The sequence below is a fragment of the Mustela nigripes genome, chromosome 3 (assembly GCF_022355385.1).
Source record: "Mustela nigripes isolate SB6536 chromosome 3, MUSNIG.SB6536, whole genome shotgun sequence".
Classification (NCBI taxonomy): Eukaryota; Metazoa; Chordata; class Mammalia; order Carnivora; family Mustelidae; genus Mustela; species Mustela nigripes.
In genome coordinates, this window is record NC_081559.1 from 86,885,980 (window position 1) to 86,903,170 (window position 17,191).

The 17,191-nt window shown below is 36.0% G+C and overlaps 1 protein-coding gene across 7 annotated transcripts in view; it reads right to left on the reverse strand.

Annotated features, from left to right (window-relative positions):
- Positions 1-17,191, reverse strand: part of KYNU (kynureninase) — a 133,354-nt gene that overhangs the window by 28,141 nt on the left and 88,022 nt on the right. The window lies entirely within an intron of this gene.

Genomic DNA, 17,191 nt, shown 5'->3' on the forward strand with positions numbered 1-17,191 from the left:
ATCCCAGGACCCTGAGATCATGGCTTGAGCCAAAGGCAGACACTTAACCGACTGAGCTACCCAGGTGCCCCCTGAAATGTTTTTATGTTAAATATCAGAATCAGGGCCTATCTTAATTTGAAGACATAATTGAGCTATGTTAGTGAGTTAAATTGACCGGGAAAGCAAAACCACTATATAAAGTAGTTGTTTATGTGTGAGGTCCTTACGTTTTCTGTGATGTGTATTTATCGAAAAGCCCATTCTTATAGCAGTATAGAACTGTTGTAGGTACGGAGGGGACTCACTCTCACTGAGGCTCAGATTATATTTGCAGAAAAAGGAGGAGTTAGGGAATAAGTTCTAGCCTGAATGAATTAGAACCATTTACCATCATTTAGAACAGAGGCATTGACTATTTCATTTTTTTCTTTCTTTTTTTTTTTTTTACCATTTGAAAGGTGAGAAAAATGCTAGTTTGTTAGACAATCATTTCTTCTGTAGTTACATATCAAAAAATAACACATTGCACAAAATGCTTTCTATGGAAACATTCAGAATTTACCTCTTTGCATTTTCATTTTTAAAAATCTGAAGGCCAATATAGTGTCTATGAGACAGGTCATGAAAGTTAAGGGCAACGTGTCTTTTTCCCAGTCCTTTTCAATGGGATCAAAATAAAAACTGGGAGAAGCTTTCAATATGTTTTTCCTATTTAGGAACTTTTCTTTCATTCTTGTGTGTTTTCTAAAGGACTAGGTATTGTCATTTCTGTTTGTGGAGGGATATTAAAAATTCAAGAGCGTGAGTTATGATGGTTGCTGGGAGTATCTGAGAACAACATCAAAGACCCAGTGTGCGAACATGGTATCACAGGAGGAATGATAGGGTTGTGCTTGCAAGTACTGGTGACATGTTCATAACCTAAATGTGAAAGAAACAAGTGACTACATGAAGGGAAAAATGTGTTCTTCTTAGGGGAAAAAAGAAAAGAAAAACCAACAATGGATTCCATAACTGAGTCAGGCCATCGTGTTTGACACTCTATTTACTGAATCTATAAAAAGCATTTTAACTTCATATCTGAAAAAGTTCAAAAAGGATATTATGATTGTTTCTAAGTGTCTGTCTCATTACTTAATGATGATATACTTCTTTTACATTTGCTTACTGAAGAGATTATATTTTGCTATGTAAGGGCTTAGTATGAAGGGAACCAGCCTCTAGACCCCATTGGAGATTCTAACTATTCCCCATTCATCACCCTTGGCCCCAGCACCCACATCACTCCTGAGTGGAAGTTATATAAGCCCATACTACCTTTCAGAGTGATGTAGCTAATCAAATTATTGGTTCTTATGCCAACAGGAAATCTTATTCAAAAGACATGGTTTAATCAAATTTTTTGCAACAAACTTTTAACAAAAAAGGACCAAACCAAGACATGTTGGCTGGGAAATGGGCATGACAGTTTCATGTCATTTCACTTAACCTTTGCAATAATACTCTGAGGTAGGTATTATTTCCACACTTCCTTTTGAGAAAAGGAAGGATTACAGAGGTTGGGTGATTACCCAAAGGAACATAACTAAGTAAGACCGTATCCTGCTCAGTATATATAAGCAGGAACCCTGACCCAAAGCAAGAACCTGTGGTTGAGGTGGCAACAGCAGAAGGAAGTTGAAGAACAGTGTTCAGAGTATCTTAACAAGCCAATAAGCAAGTAGAAGCTGAGACACCCAGAGCAGGAGCTAAAATAGACATGGGTAAGGTCAATGGTTTAATGAAGTTAGAGTAAAGTTGACACTTAGTATTCGTGAGTTTACTTCTAATATTTCTGCTCCTAATTAAATTACTTTTCTTTTTTGAAGCTTATTAGAATAAATCAATGTATCTTTCTTTCTTTCTTTCTTTCTTTCTTTCTTTCTTTCTTTAAATCTTTTCAGCATTCCCCTGGCCCCATCCAGCCACCCCCACACCCACAGGAGCCCCCCTCCAGTGAGGAGGGACAGCAAGTTTTTCTATATTTCAGTCATTCTTCACATGTAGTTAATGAGACACTTTGCAGAAAGGTACAGACAAGAGACAGTACAGTGAGCTAGAACAGAAATGGTCCTTGTCCACAGAGTTTAAAATCTACTGGGCCTGGCTGGGGGTAGGAACTAATTAAGTAGGTATTAATTCAACAAAAGGGTGGGTGGGTTCCTCCCATCCCTGCCTCCTGGTGTTCATGCCTTGTATCACCCCTTCCCTTGTAACTGTGGGTGGACCTGTGAGTCTTCATGGAGAAGCAAGCATCCAGGGGACATACTGAGGTGGCACAAATTGACAGAAGGAAAATGGACTGGAACCTAGATGTCTGATATAACCAACAGCTGAAAAAGACAGAGTTGCCAACATATTCCATTAGGAGTGAGATTTTGAGTGGACTGAGACCCTCAAAGAAATGAAACCGTAGACTCGGGAAGGTAAGTTCAGTTTCATCAACTTGAATTTTAAAGTTATTAAATGAAGGAAAGGAGAGTAAGAGAAGCAAAAGAAAAGAAAGTAACAGCTCTTCGTAAAGGCTCTTCATAATTCCCCAACAATTAGTAGTAAATGGGATCAAAGTACACTAGAATAGGGAGATAATAATGTAACTTTCTACATAACACGGCACTACAGTCTGATTACGGATGAGACAGTAATGTCAGTAACTTCAGTGATCAAAGCCATTATTTGAAGAAAATATTCATCAAAACAATTCCACAAATTGTAAATACAAACTCTCTTAGTTTTATGCCATGTAGCCATTAAAAAATGGCAGGTAGAGATACTCCACATAGTATGTGCACCAAAGTCCTGAGGCCATTAGTTGTGAACTGTTTCAAACCATCACTGATTTTTCATATGCTGCTTTTCTTCCTTTGCATCTTTATTCTGATACAAAGTATCCATAATTACCATGTTCTCTTAATAATGGGGGTATCTATTTTTAATCTTAATTAAATTCTAAATGTTAGTTCTTTGGGAAATGGTTGCAACTGTCTAAAATTAATTGCTGTACACTTTCACTAGATAAAAAGAAATTTAATCATTCGAATGGGATATTACAACAAAAAATGACATTTTTCTTATTAAACTTATTTTTACCCATAACCCCTTGTGAAATAAGAAAGTATTGAGATTTCTTCTTTAATGTCTGACATTTTTCAGGTTATTCAATATTTTCATGAAAAACAACATCAGTGATATATTTTTAATAGAAAATCCTATGCTACTGTAACTCTTACCCTACTAACTAGATTAAAATTTTTTTGAAAAAAGATTTTATTTATTTATTTGACAGATTGAGATCACAAGTAGGCAGAGAGGCAGGCAGAGAGAGAGAGAGAGAGAGAGGAGGAAGCAGGCTCCCTGCTGAGCAGAGAGCCCGATGTGGGGCTCCATCCCAGGACCCTGAGATCATGACCTGAGCCGAAGGCAGAGGCTTTAACCCTCTGAGCCACCCAGGCACCCACTAGATTAAACTTTTGAAAAAAAAGTGTTAATTTAAATAAAATGATAAAAAAATTCTATTTACCAAAATAATATGTATGAGATAAAGTCTTTCCCCCATATTATCTTCCAATTGAACAATGTGAGCAATGTGAATCCAGGTGACTGACTCCTCAACTAGTCTTGTAGAAATGGTCCAAGAAGGGGCACCTGGGTGGCTCAGTCAGTTAAGTATCTACTTTCAGTTCAGGTCATGATCCCAGGGTCCTGGGATGGAGCCCCATGTTGGAACTCTGGTCGGCAGGGAGCCTGCTACCCTCCTCTCCCTCTTCTGTTCTCCCTGCTTGCTCTCTCTCTCTTTCTGTCTAATTAATTAATTAATTAATTAAATCTAAAAAATCATAATAATAATAAAAAGTAAACACATACAAATGGTCCAACAAGTTTAACTTAGGGATGCATGTGTTTCTCCTGATTTAAGTTCCTATAATTGTTTAATACTTTTTTAAAAAAAGATTTTATTTATTTATTTGACAGAGATCACAAGTCACCAGAGAGGGAGACAGAGAGATAGAGGGAGAAGCAGGCTCCCTGCCGAGCAGAGAGCCCAATGCGGGGCTCCATTCCAGGACCCCAGGACCACGAGCCTAGGCAGAGGCCCAAAGCACTGAGCCACCCAGGCGCCCCAATTGTTTACTACTTTTGAAAGCAACAGACACAAATGTTAACTGAGATTTCATTATGAGCCACTGCTCTAAGCAGTTGCTTGATTTTTATAAAATAATACTATGATTTAGATACTATCATTATCCTCACTATACAGATGAGGATACTGAGGTTTCAAGACTCTTGATATACCGTCTAAAATAACACAAGTGTTAGTTGTTGAAACATAAATGTACATTGAAACCCTAATGATCAAGAATATTCACAAGCAAATGCAAAAATCACCTGGGGTATATATATTTTTAATCAATCAGAGATTCTATAAAAGCAGTTATCCCCCAGATTACTTAAAAATGCACTTAGGTTTCTGAGTTGTCAGAAATATATAATATTTTTCTTGAAAACTTTTCTATATATATATTTTTTTACTTTCTCTTTTTTAATAATCTCTGTAATCAATTCCTTTACTTCAAAAAGCACTGACTGAGGCATCTAATTTAGTAAACTTGGAAAAGCATATTGTTTGTATATCGCACGTTGAATTCTTTATAGTTGGAATGGGGATTGTTTATAGTCAAATAAAGAAATGGTGATTTAGGGGCGCCTGGGTGGCTCAGTGGGTTAAAGCCTCTGCCTTCGGCTCAGGTCATGATCCCAGGGACCTGGGATTGAGCCCCACATCGGGCTCTCTGTTCTGCAGGGAGCCTGCTTCCTCCTCTCTCTCTCTCTCTCTCTGCCTGCCTCTCTGCCTAATTGTGATCTCTGTCTGTCAAATAAATAAATAAATAAAATCTTTAAAAAAAAAAAGAAATGGTGATTTAAAAAAATTCATTCAAGCACAAAATACATCACAAAAAATCTAAGGGAAAGTTAAATTCATTTTAAGACCCCACCATATGGAGCATAGGAAAGACAAAATAAAATAGAAAAGGAAGGTAATCTAAATGAAATATTGGCATGAATTCTATAAAGCCAATATTCCAAAGCTAATGAAGTAAAATTAAAAACCATTAAATTAGTTTATAAGTAGCTATTATCACATCAGGGCCACAAATCATTTCTACAAACTGAAATATGAACAATAACAATTAAGATGCAATCTCATTGCACTTGGACTAGAAATTTTAATCTTTTGCCACCAAAAACTAGAAATCAAGCAGGGAGTTCATTTACTTAGAATACATTAACAGAATTCTAAGAGAAGGTTTTGGAAGAGGTCTGATAAATAATAAAAAATAAAGGTTTTAATATGCTTTGTGTTCTTTGAACATCATAAATTTCCTAAAAGGAGTTTCAAATAGGTATTATCAAATGGAAAGCATCGCTTATTATAAAAACATCTTTGAGGCATGATATTCAAATTCACTAAGAGAAGACCACCAGGGATCCACTGAATATGATTTTGGATGCTAAGAGTTAGGAAATGAAATACCCAACTCTCCTTGATCTCCTTAGCAAGACTTTAATGGCAGAATCTCCAGTATGAAATCCCTGAATATTTCATGCACTGAATTAATTCAACTTATTCCACAAACCCCTTACCTCTCCTTATCCTGTATCTCACCAAAACAACTTTTCCCAGGCTCCTTAATCTGTGTTAAAAATGCAGTTCATCACTAGAGCAACTCAGCAAATGAGAAAATTACATCACAATCGGTTCTAAATAGTACATTTCCACAAAAGACTGATTATATAATGTCCTTTAATTCGACAATTTATTACCATACATTTAATAATTTTAGTCTGTGTTTAGGAATATAAACCTGACTGAAGTGTTTTTTCTCTTCCTTTTCCTCTTTCTCGTCCTCTTTCCCTCCCCCTCCCCCTTCATCTTCCCCATTCAGTCCCTGCCTCTTCCATCCCCAGCCTTCTTTCTTTCTCTCAGTCAAAGTCATAACTGAAAACTAAATACAATAGTCTGACTGCTTTCATGGCCTCAAAACATGTTTTGAATCAAATTGTTAGAACATAGCTAAAAAAAAAAAAAAACATGGAATATTTGGGGTACATCATAATTGTTTATTTTTAGAAATCTGTAACAGCAACTGGAGATAAATCTGAATGCCTGTCGTCTCATATCGTAATGCCTTGTATAACCTAGGCTCAAGTAAAAGTATATCACCTAAGATTCTCATCAAAAAATTATGTTTTGCAGAATCAAAAAGTTCCACAAAAGTTGTTTTATTCAGAAGTAATGAGAAATTTATTCATTCAAATAGCTTTTATATATTCTTAATTTTCATAATAAAATTTTGGCAGCTGAACCTTAAGAAATAGGCATATAGTAGTCCTTTATACTTGAGAAAAGGAAAGAGAGAAGGTTATAGTCAAGTTTTTACAAATCTGTCTGGACTTACCCCTGCTTTACTGCATCCACCTACCACAAAAGGGTAGTTGGGGATAAAGGTCACTGAAGTCATCGATATAGTTGATGACACCCATATTTCCATCAAACTGGTTTCAGTTTCTAACATATTCCTAGATGCAGTCCACTGTGTTCTGATGCTTCATTTTTATTGTTTGACAATCACAGTTTTAAAGCGAGAAGAAATCTTAGCAAATCCCCCATGCCTAATTATTTTTCCCCACAAGGAGAGCTGAAGAGACCTGAGTCTGTAAACTTGTTCCATGTGAACAGCCAATGGCTTCCATCTGTCTTTAAGATAAGAACTGACATTCCTTATTCGGAACGCAAGGAACTCCATCTCCTGGTCTCCGACTGGGATGCAGGTAAAACCACCCTGCCTTGAACATGCTCCTGCTGCCTGTTCCCCTCCAGTCTCAGTAAGACTTGGGAGAATTTCTGCAGTCAGCTCAAGTATCCCCTCCTCAACAAAGATTTCTCCAATCTATCCTTCCTTTTGCTGGTCACATAGAACGGACAGTAGGAGCTCATTCATATCTGTATACCCTTTGTACTGCATACTGTTTTGCCTACAGTAGATCTCAAGAAATAGTTTTTTAGCTAATAAATGAAATAACTACATGACATTTAATTAATGATTTAGCATCCTTCTGCCCAAACATCCAATTAATCCTTCCCCTCTAACCACAAACTTTCTATGTCCTCTTGGCTCAACTTTCTAATAACTTTTAACTCTATCCTGCTTTCTTCATTCCATTAGCCATGACCATATTTTAGGTAGTGAGCAGCTCACTTCTGTATGACTGCTGACATCCTTTAAGTGACATATATATGTTTCTGTTCTTGACCTCTTTCAGAGTGCTGCCATCTTTTATAATAGATCATTAATCTGTACAACTTTTTATCACCTCCTCTGCTACTCTCCTGCTTTGAATTGTGATCCCCTGCCTTCTTTCTGTAATGGCTCCCCAGCTGGTCTTCCAAAGTCTACCCTTACTGTCTGTCCTATAGTCTGTTTCCAACAAAGACACCAGAGGGATCATTTTGCAAGTTGCTGTGTCATGTCCTATTTCTGGCCAAATGGGAATGGAGCCCGTGTCTCCATATAACCTTGTTTAAGGGCCTACATTTTCTGGCCCCTCTCTCTCTCTAATTTCACATACTAATCTCCAGTAGGCTCAATCTATTCCAGCTATGCTAGCCACTTTGCTATTCCTCAAATATTCAAGACACATTCATGTCTGAGAACTTTTATGCTTAGATACTTCTTCTGCCTGGAACTGATTTCACCAGATAACTGCTCGACCCAAACCCCACCTCCTTTACCTCTTCATTCACATTTTATTTTCCCAGTGTGGGCTTTCTTGAATACCTTTTAAATATGCCATGTTGCCAAGGATTCCATGGATAGTGCTGTTATACCTTCTTTTCCCTCCTGTTTTTCCACGTGTCTAAAGGACTTACCAACTTCAAACACATTAAATAATTTCCCCCTTATTCTAGGTATGGTTTGTCTTCTCTTGATGGAATGTATATGAGGACAACCATCTTTGCTTTGTTTGCCCATACATCCCACTTTAAAAATTGCCTGGAATATATATAAATATATGATGCTCAATAAATATTCATTTAATGACTGTGAAGGTACTACAGGAGTGTTATACAATTATAAGTCAAAATTATTCCACAGTATTCACTGAAAATACTAAGTTCTTTTTATAAACAATCATAGATTTATTTTTTTCGGGGGAGGGGGGTGGCTCTTCATTGTGGTTGCTCCACGCTCTATTCACCTAGTATCAGCCGAAGTTGTTTCTCCCAGCTCCCACGGACAGTATCTTCTAGCTAATCAAAACTCCTTAGATGACCAAACACAAACGGAGAAGGGTTTAAATGTACTGAAACTCTGACCTCAGGGCAGATCCATTGGGTAGGATTTAGACCTGGTTGCCAGGTACCCAATCTCCCAATCACATTCCCAGGCTGCTCCTCACATCAGCACATTAACACTGCAGAACCGCCCTGCAGAGTGAGAAGAAAGGCTTGGACACAAAAGCTACAACTGCTATAGTTCAAGGAGATACTGGAATCCTGACATAACAGCAATTCAGGTACATATAAGGAAGGTGGAGCTAGTGCATAAGAATAAGGGTAAGAGAAAACAGTAGAAAACAAACAAACAAACAAACAAAACAAAAAAACAAACAAAAAAAAACAACTGAGAGAAAGGCAGTGGGTGACCAGCACTTTCGGAGGAAAAGTAAAAGCATAGCTAAGTGACAGAAGAAGATTCAAAGGTGTTGGTAACAAACAAAAATCTCAAAAACTGACAAAACAGGTTGCTTAGCTCGTAAATTGTACATTCATCCCTTGATGTCAGCAATTAGTTGCCAAGAATGACTATTAAAAGGCTTGACATGTCTGCAATATTAGGTAAAATATTACCAACTCGCTCTGAGTTAGTAGAAAAGATCTCTATCAAATCTTATTTTCCAAAAAAACATTCATCTGTTCACAATTACTCTGCACTTTCTAAGTTTACTGATTTAACGCTGCTCTGGAAAATAATATGAGACGGTATCACGAAACTCAATTTCTTTTCCTCTTCTCATTTGCTCACTCATCTGTAAATACTGTTTGGAGTGTTTCACTTGGTTCTGTTACATATTCATTACATCTTCAAATCTGACTCAACAGGAGGTTTGTTCAAGTATGTCCAGAGATCTAAGAGTATGACAAGTGAAGTTTATAAAATAAAAAAGCACTTCCTGATATCGTGAGTTTTGGTTAATGAAAATTATTTCCTAAAGTTTTGGAATAACATGGTATCCTTAAAAGAGCTAAGTCAATTATTTTCCTGGTAGGAAAGCTTTATTAACAATTAAATCATTTGAAAATTTTCTGTATCTACTTTCTGGAAATATATTATTATCTTGAAAGACTGGTTTATAATCCTTTGAGGTAATATTGATATTAAAAGCACAAAAACAGAGAGATGTCTGAATTTAGGACTTCTGAAAGGACCAGTTGCAATGTTGATTAAAATACTCATGAAGGATTTTTTAAATTGTCTGTAACTAGTTTTCCTGGATATATTTGGTCTTTGTAGAAGCATATGGAAATGCATATTTAATTTGACAGTATTTTGAAAATCATGCCCCCTTCAGAATAACTTGCGAAGTAGAACTGCTTCCATATGCTAGAAGATGGTTTGTCTATTATGCTAAGAGTAAAGAAAGACATATATTCAACAACAAAATTTTTAAAAGTATTTTTTGGGGCACTCCAGATTAAGAAAGTAAAGAAAGATCATAAGGACAATGTCAGTCTATCACTTCTTGGCCTTTTGGTTAGCCAAAAGTAGGACAATGTCACTCTAATCGAAAATTTTAAAATTAATTTATAATCAATTTTTAAGCTATCACCTTGAACACATCAAGATGAATTCTCACAAGAATCACAGGGTCCTTAAAAAAAAAAAAAAACAAGGCCATTTTCTGCCTAAGTTTCCATGGCTTGTACCAAACTTCTACCAAGTCTTCTGAGATCTTAACCAAAGCTGATTGGAGCAGAGAAAAGAGCAAGAAATACTCTCTATACATGGACGGATCATGACAAAGAGCGAGACCTCAACTCTACAGAAAATTATCATTTCTTCCCAATCAAATATTCTCCTTTGGCATCGAGAAAACACAGGTAAACAAAGAAAAAAAGAAAACCCATCACATGAGCTCAGACCTTTGTTTGGAACAATATATGACAAGAGTTCTTATCATCTGTGAAGTTACCGGCAGTCTTGGAAGTACCTGGACCCATTAGGTCTGTGTGTAAGGACCAAGTTCCCCGTACTGCCCTGCACAGCAGGTTATCACTGTAGCATGGCTCTTTTGGCAAATCTTCAAGAGCAAGAGAGCTACATGTATATTTCTCAGATAAAAGTTTAGCAATAGTTCTTCATAGTTAATATAAAACAACAACAAAACCCCCTGCAGATTTCAAAGGTCATTTCAGGGGCAAAACTTGCAGTTATTAAAATAAGAGCTGAAGCTCTTTGACAAGTTTTAGTTTTGGTGTCTGAAAGGTTCATTGACCTCATATATCTTCAGAGACACTAGACTGCAATTTTAGAAGAGAAAATAAATTTTGAGATTTCAAAAGACTCCAATTTCCCCAAATTAATGATTATGTCATCATTATCTGAGAAGAATGATTTGCAAGGAACAATGGCTTTAATGTATCTTTTTATACTGATAATTACTATTTTGGCTTTCCTTTAGAGCCAGGATTACTTTATCTCCTGAGCTTAAAAAAAAAAAAAAAAAAAAAAAAAAGATATTATTTACTGAACTTATTTCTAATCATGATCACACCTAACAGTATAAATGTTATTTTTATGATCACAGCTTAAATTCACAACACAGAAAAACCACCTAGGTAATTTTGCATAGTACAAATTGTCAAGCACAGAGTTACTAATCTAAAATGGTTTCTGAATGAAGATACGTGTAGGTTGTATGTCATGATTCCATAGTTGAGTTTTCTTCAACCAAAGTATGATCTCTTGGACCCCTCACAGTTAAGATTTGGGGACTAGGACTTAGTATAACCTAATCCATGAGCATGTCTTTGAAATTAGGTATGAGCATGAAACAAACTCGATTTCACCACTGTTTATAATTTCTAAAATACTGTAGAACGGGAATAGAGCAATTTTATGATAATAAGCAAACTTTTAAATGTTAAGCCAATAATTCAGATTCCATAAAAATTCTAGTAAAAAGTGTAAGGAGGAAATGATCACCTGATATATCCCTTTAAGAAATGTCATTTAAGTAATTGTTCTTTATATTTTCTTAAATATGAAACTAACCAAGTGAAGTCTTTCTCATAAGCAACAATTTCAGCTTTCAAAGTAATAGAGAGTAAATTTATTCGCTTAGTTAACACAGCATTCCATTTAGCAGAGGATTTGTAACTAAATTCCCCCCCACCTTACTCAAGCTTTTCCAAAGCACTTGAGTTAGACATTAATCCCTCCGCTGCTCCTATGGCACTGTCTGATAAGTCTCCTAGCAATTTCTTTTTTAAAGATTTTAATTAATTTGACAGAGAGATAGGGAGAGCAGGAACACAGGCAGAGGGAGAGGGAGAGGAAGAAGCAGGCCTCCCCCCAAGCAGGGAACCCGATGGGGGGCTTGATCTCACATGACCTGAGCCGCAGGCAGATGCCTGACTGAGCCACCCAGGAGCCCCTCACCTAGCAATTAAGAAGCTGCCTATGGCACATATTCTAACCTTATGTTACCTGTCATTTAAATCATTTATTCAGTTACTAAAATAATCTCTCCAAGTGGATTATAAATTAAAATCATAGCAATATCTTATATTTACTTCCACCTGTGAAAGCTACTTGCACAAAAATATGTGTTGGTTACATCTGTTCATGTCTTCTTAATCGACTCAGGATCATTCTCTTTACATGACAAAGAAATGAGTACCTTAGAAAGGACACTTGTTGGGAGTAAGATAAAATGGAAGTTTTACCATGTTTAATTCCTGCGATTAGAGAGATACATGGGTATCTCTGGAACTCTTCACTATTTGATGACCAATACAAAAAGACCATTTAAAATAAAATTCACTTTAAGCCAATAACCATATTTTATAGTAATTAATGGGAAAACTTAAAGGTGATTGAGAAGCTCTTAAAAAATAAGTTTAAAATTATATAAAAATTAGGGGCCTCTGGGTGGCTCAGTTAGTTGAACAATAGCCTTAGGCTCCAGTTATGATCCTGGGATTGATTCCTGCGTCGGTCTCCCTGCTCAGCAGAGCCTGCTTCTCCCTCTTCACCGCTCATGCTCTCACTCTTGCTCATTGTCTCTCTTTTAAATAAATAAATAAATACTTTTTAAAGATTGCATAAAAACTAACTTGTAATTTGATAAACTCAAAATATAATGTGCTAATTGTTAGAAAGAAAAAATAATAAAGTGTTCATTTTTGGTGTATTTTTAAAAAATATTGAGATAAAAAAATACAAACTTTCATATTACATTTAACTTTTTTGGCATGACCACAGAAAAGATCATTTCTATAAAAATTTTTGAAGCATTCATCATTTCCTTTTAATCCCTGATATTCAAGTCATTTACTTTTGAAGTACCATGTCTAATTTCCTCTACTTCATCTGTTACTGGTTCTAACTCTGACAGAGTCTCACTGTCCATAGTTTTTTGATTCAGCAGTTCTTTAGTATCACTTAAAGTATCACTTTAGTTTCACCAGGAAATTTTGAATCTCTTGAAACATTTTACTTTACAATCCATTTTCATTATGTTTTCATTGTGTTTTCTGATATTTATAACATTCTATAATCAGCAAAAGACCAAAACTTTTTACAATAATTCATAGATATAGATGAAGGGAAAATTTCCTATTATGACAATCTTTGCTTTCCTACATTACCATGTATCTTTGGGAACTGGTTTAATGCTTTGATAATCAGAAAATCTTGTAATCTGAAGTCAGATTAAAGTAAGAGCTAAAAAGCAAGCAAGTGGCAAAGCTGTGTCTTCTACAAATGCCTACTGTTGAAATCGTCTGTGGATGAGGTATTTCTGGGCTCGGGGGCCAAGGGTTGAGGCATTGAGAGAATCAGTGAAAAAGTGAAAGGGTAAACTTTGTAAAATATAGAAGAGTCATCACATAAATTGGAGCAGAAGCAGAAGAAAACGGCACAATGGAGGCCTAGGGCTGTGGGTGGAAGCACAGGAGATGGCCAAGGATCTCTAATATGGCTGAGAAGTCAAAAAGTCGTGGCTAAGAAGTGATCCATGTTCGTACTAAAAACTGAATGTAAGAAACAGGCTAAATGGGTAGAACAGATACCCTGGGAGAATCTGAACTAGAGATTCTGTCAAAACGCTGAGAAATCTATAGATATTGGCCTATCACATTTTAAAGGATCTAGAGACATGAATTTACATACTTTACTGGTGTCACCTACACTTTCTTACTCTTTAGCGTTTAACAAGGAGACCTTACGCAGGTACGAGACAAGGTTGTGATAAGTAGTTAATTCCGAAAGGATCACTAAGAAACCAAAACAAGGTTTAAATTATAGGTTAAGTTTTGGATGATGGCATTCTTCAACACTGCCTGGAAAAGTATGTAGAATCAATGTATCGAGTCAGCATTCCCCAGAACAAATGTGCATTAGATGATCTCCCCTCGTAACATTAATCATCCAGTTGGGCCAAGCACGGCATATTTCTTCATGCCTCTTTTTATCCTTTCTTAGACGTTCCTGAATATTGTTTGACATGTCTTCTTCTTCTTCTTTTTTTTTTAAGTTGCCAAATAAAAATAGTAGTAATAACTTACATCTCTGACTTCTAAAATTTGCCTTAACTATGCACTGAGGTTGTCTAGTCTCTTTGGCTAGTTCTTTTTAGCATTCAAATGACTTTTTAAAATAAAGGAGATGACTCAAGCCCTCAATAAAACCTTAAAAATGACAGCTCTATTTATAGGCCTCAATCAAACACCTCTAGCTGATTATGGAAATGTACTGGCATGATTTAAACTTCTAGCATTTTCATCAAAATTATCAGTATGCTCCATTCTTGGTCACTCAAAAAGCACACACACACACACACACACACACACACACACACACACAATCCCAGGGGAAATGGACATTTCAAGGGATCTAATACAGTGGAGTATTTGAAGGTTTGTTATGCCAGCACGGAAAGTAAAGAACAGCCATTGTCTAGTACGTATGGTTTGAATGGATGGGGAAAAAATAAGTGACAGAAGGAATCTTAATAGCGCATATGATCCACTCCTGCTCTTATTCTAGTCTCTCAAAAGAAAAAAAAAAAAAATTGTGTTATGTGTGGTGGGGGGTGTTGAACTACAGTCTATGGACTCTTACAGAACAATCACTTTATGAGATTCAGATATTTTTGAATCCCATAAAATTAAAAAGTATTGATCTAAAGTATATCAGGAAAGTCAACATTTATGAAGTAAAAAAGGAAATCAAAGTATGTAAGTCCTTCTTTTTAGTGACAAACTTCTGATCCTCAAATACCTACAATTAAAAATATTTCCCTTTATATCTCAGAATGATTATTATTAATTTTATAGACTGAGTTGCAGTCAGCCTTGAACGAAAAAAAAAAAAAGTAACATTTACTCACAACCAGTTCTAATTTAGAGTAATTCTTAGCTACAGACAACGTTTAGAATATGACACTGGAATGAGAAAAGGTAGTGATAAACTAGGACAAGGTCAAATGCTAGTTAAGAAAAACAGCTTGAGTTATGATGCTTAATGCAGCGGATCGACTATGGACTGTACTCTCTTTCTCTTTATTGGCAAAAGATTCTTGGAAAAAGTCTTAGGTCATCTGTTTGAACAATGGCCAAAATGCCTATTTAAACAAAAAAAAAAAAAAAAAAAAAAAAGAAAGAAAGAAAGAAGAAGAAGAAGTAGTGAAATTCTTGGTACAGATGTAATTTACCAGTTGCTAATGGAAACATATAAGAAATACTTCAAAGTTATACACTGAATACTAAACTTTAGAATGCAGGGCTACATATCTTGGGATCCATTCTCTACACCGGGTGGGTCAGTCGCTTCCATAATGCCCTTCTTCACCACCCTTGATGAACATTTTTGCATTCTGTTTAATCACAAGCTTAGCCTGCCCCCAATCCTAACTTTGACCTTCATCCTGGTTTCATTTCTTTATTGAAGGATTTGACTACACAATATTGCACTATTGTCAAATAACATAAAAAAAAACTAATTTAAATATATAAAATTAAAACTTCTTGAGAAAGAATAAACGGCTGGATAATGAAATGTCATTTGTATACTATTTATTTGCAATAACATGCTTAGCCACTAGATGTCACCCTTTAAAAAAGCAATAGCGTTTACTCCACAAAGTTTGTTACATTAATAGCAGTTACTTCCCACTATTGGATAGAAGTTGGCTCCACTGGAATTAATTACTTGGGCATGATAGAAAAAGAAGCTTTAACAACAAACACACACCACCAGCTGGGGTTTTCTGTAGAGAGGGCTTCATGAGTCAAGCCTGATTTGAGTCTTGTCAGTCTCCAAAGCCAGAGAGTTAAAATGCGACAACAGATAATAATGTGTAATTCTCAAAAAATTTAAAAGCAAGGCTCTCGTACAAAGAGCTCATTCAACTTATTAATGAATGAGGAACCAAGAAGATGGTAAGCCCTGTACAAGAGAGAATTTCTGGAATGGAGACTTACACAATCAGTTTCTCAAAGGTCTGATGAAATGAACTTGGTTATGGATGTAAAACTGTTTAATGTCTTCAAAGTCATAAACCATAACCTCTGAGATTGTGTTTTCTACTTAAGAAAAATGATCTCTACTATGTCCACTAGTCCAAGGTCTACTAGTTAACATCCAGTGAAGCAACAAACAATTTAACTTCCATGAAGGACCACAGATAATGCTTAAACCACTGTGCTTAGCATTGTACAAGTGCACTATCCTATTTTATTCTCAGAATCATTGCCTATGAGGTAGATGTTGGTATGACCTCTATATAAAGGATACAACACGGAGAGATCAAGGAACATTCTTCAGGTTATAGACCAGCGAGTGATCAAGGAGTAATATGAAGCTGTTCCGTCTATACAGTCTTTCTCCTGGGACCAAAAATTTAACACATACAGTGTTCTAGAAGACGTCAGGATTCTGCCCACTACAACCCCTCCCCCTCTCTTGTTCCTCATCTATGAAGGGTAAATAGTGATAAAAGAACTCTCAAATGCAACAGATCTCTAAGATCAGAATTTAACTGCTGATCCTTACATTCTCAAGAATTTGTGTAGATTATATACATATCCCCCAACTACTCCACCAGCTTGTCTTTGGGTTGATGTAATACGTCCGATCCTTTATTACAATTTAAACAAGTGGAGAGTGGGAAATGCGAGTAGTGAGGCTTCACCCAGGAGAAGAAATATCCTATATACTGTCTACGTGGCAAACAGTTGTGCTAGGTAAAACACCATCAGCGGGGTTTGCTAAAAATGAGAAAGAGACCTTTTAAAATAGGCATGGCACTCCTATAACATAGTAATGCTTTATGTTCTTTTCAGAGAATTTGGGACATAGGGAGAAATATAATGTACTGACAGCGTATTTGTGGAAGATGTCTTCCTGCCAAAATACCTGTCTAAAGAAAATGCTCTATTTAATTTTAAAACTTTAAAATCTTGAAGAAGTTTTCGACATGATTAAGTGATCTGTAGCAAATCATCTTAAATTTCTTGGATTTATATGTGTAAAACCTCAGAAATGTGAGGTGCTCGAAGTTTTATTACTAATTCAGCTTCAATTCTTGTCAAGATTACTCCACTCAGCCAGTGGCTGAGAAGACTCAGGAAACTAATCAAACATTATTATATTACCTATTATGAGTCTAGACAGTCTTCATCACACACACTCTGACACAACAACTATGAAAGGGGCTTTTTGCAGAATATTGTATCTGTATCTCCACACCAGATAAAAACAAATGTACAAGTTCCCCAGTCAAATAAAAATGTATGTATGTGTTAATAGATCACATTTGCATTTATACTTGCTCTAAAAATGAAAAAGTTATATAAAGTAGAAAAGTATTGCTTTTTATGCAG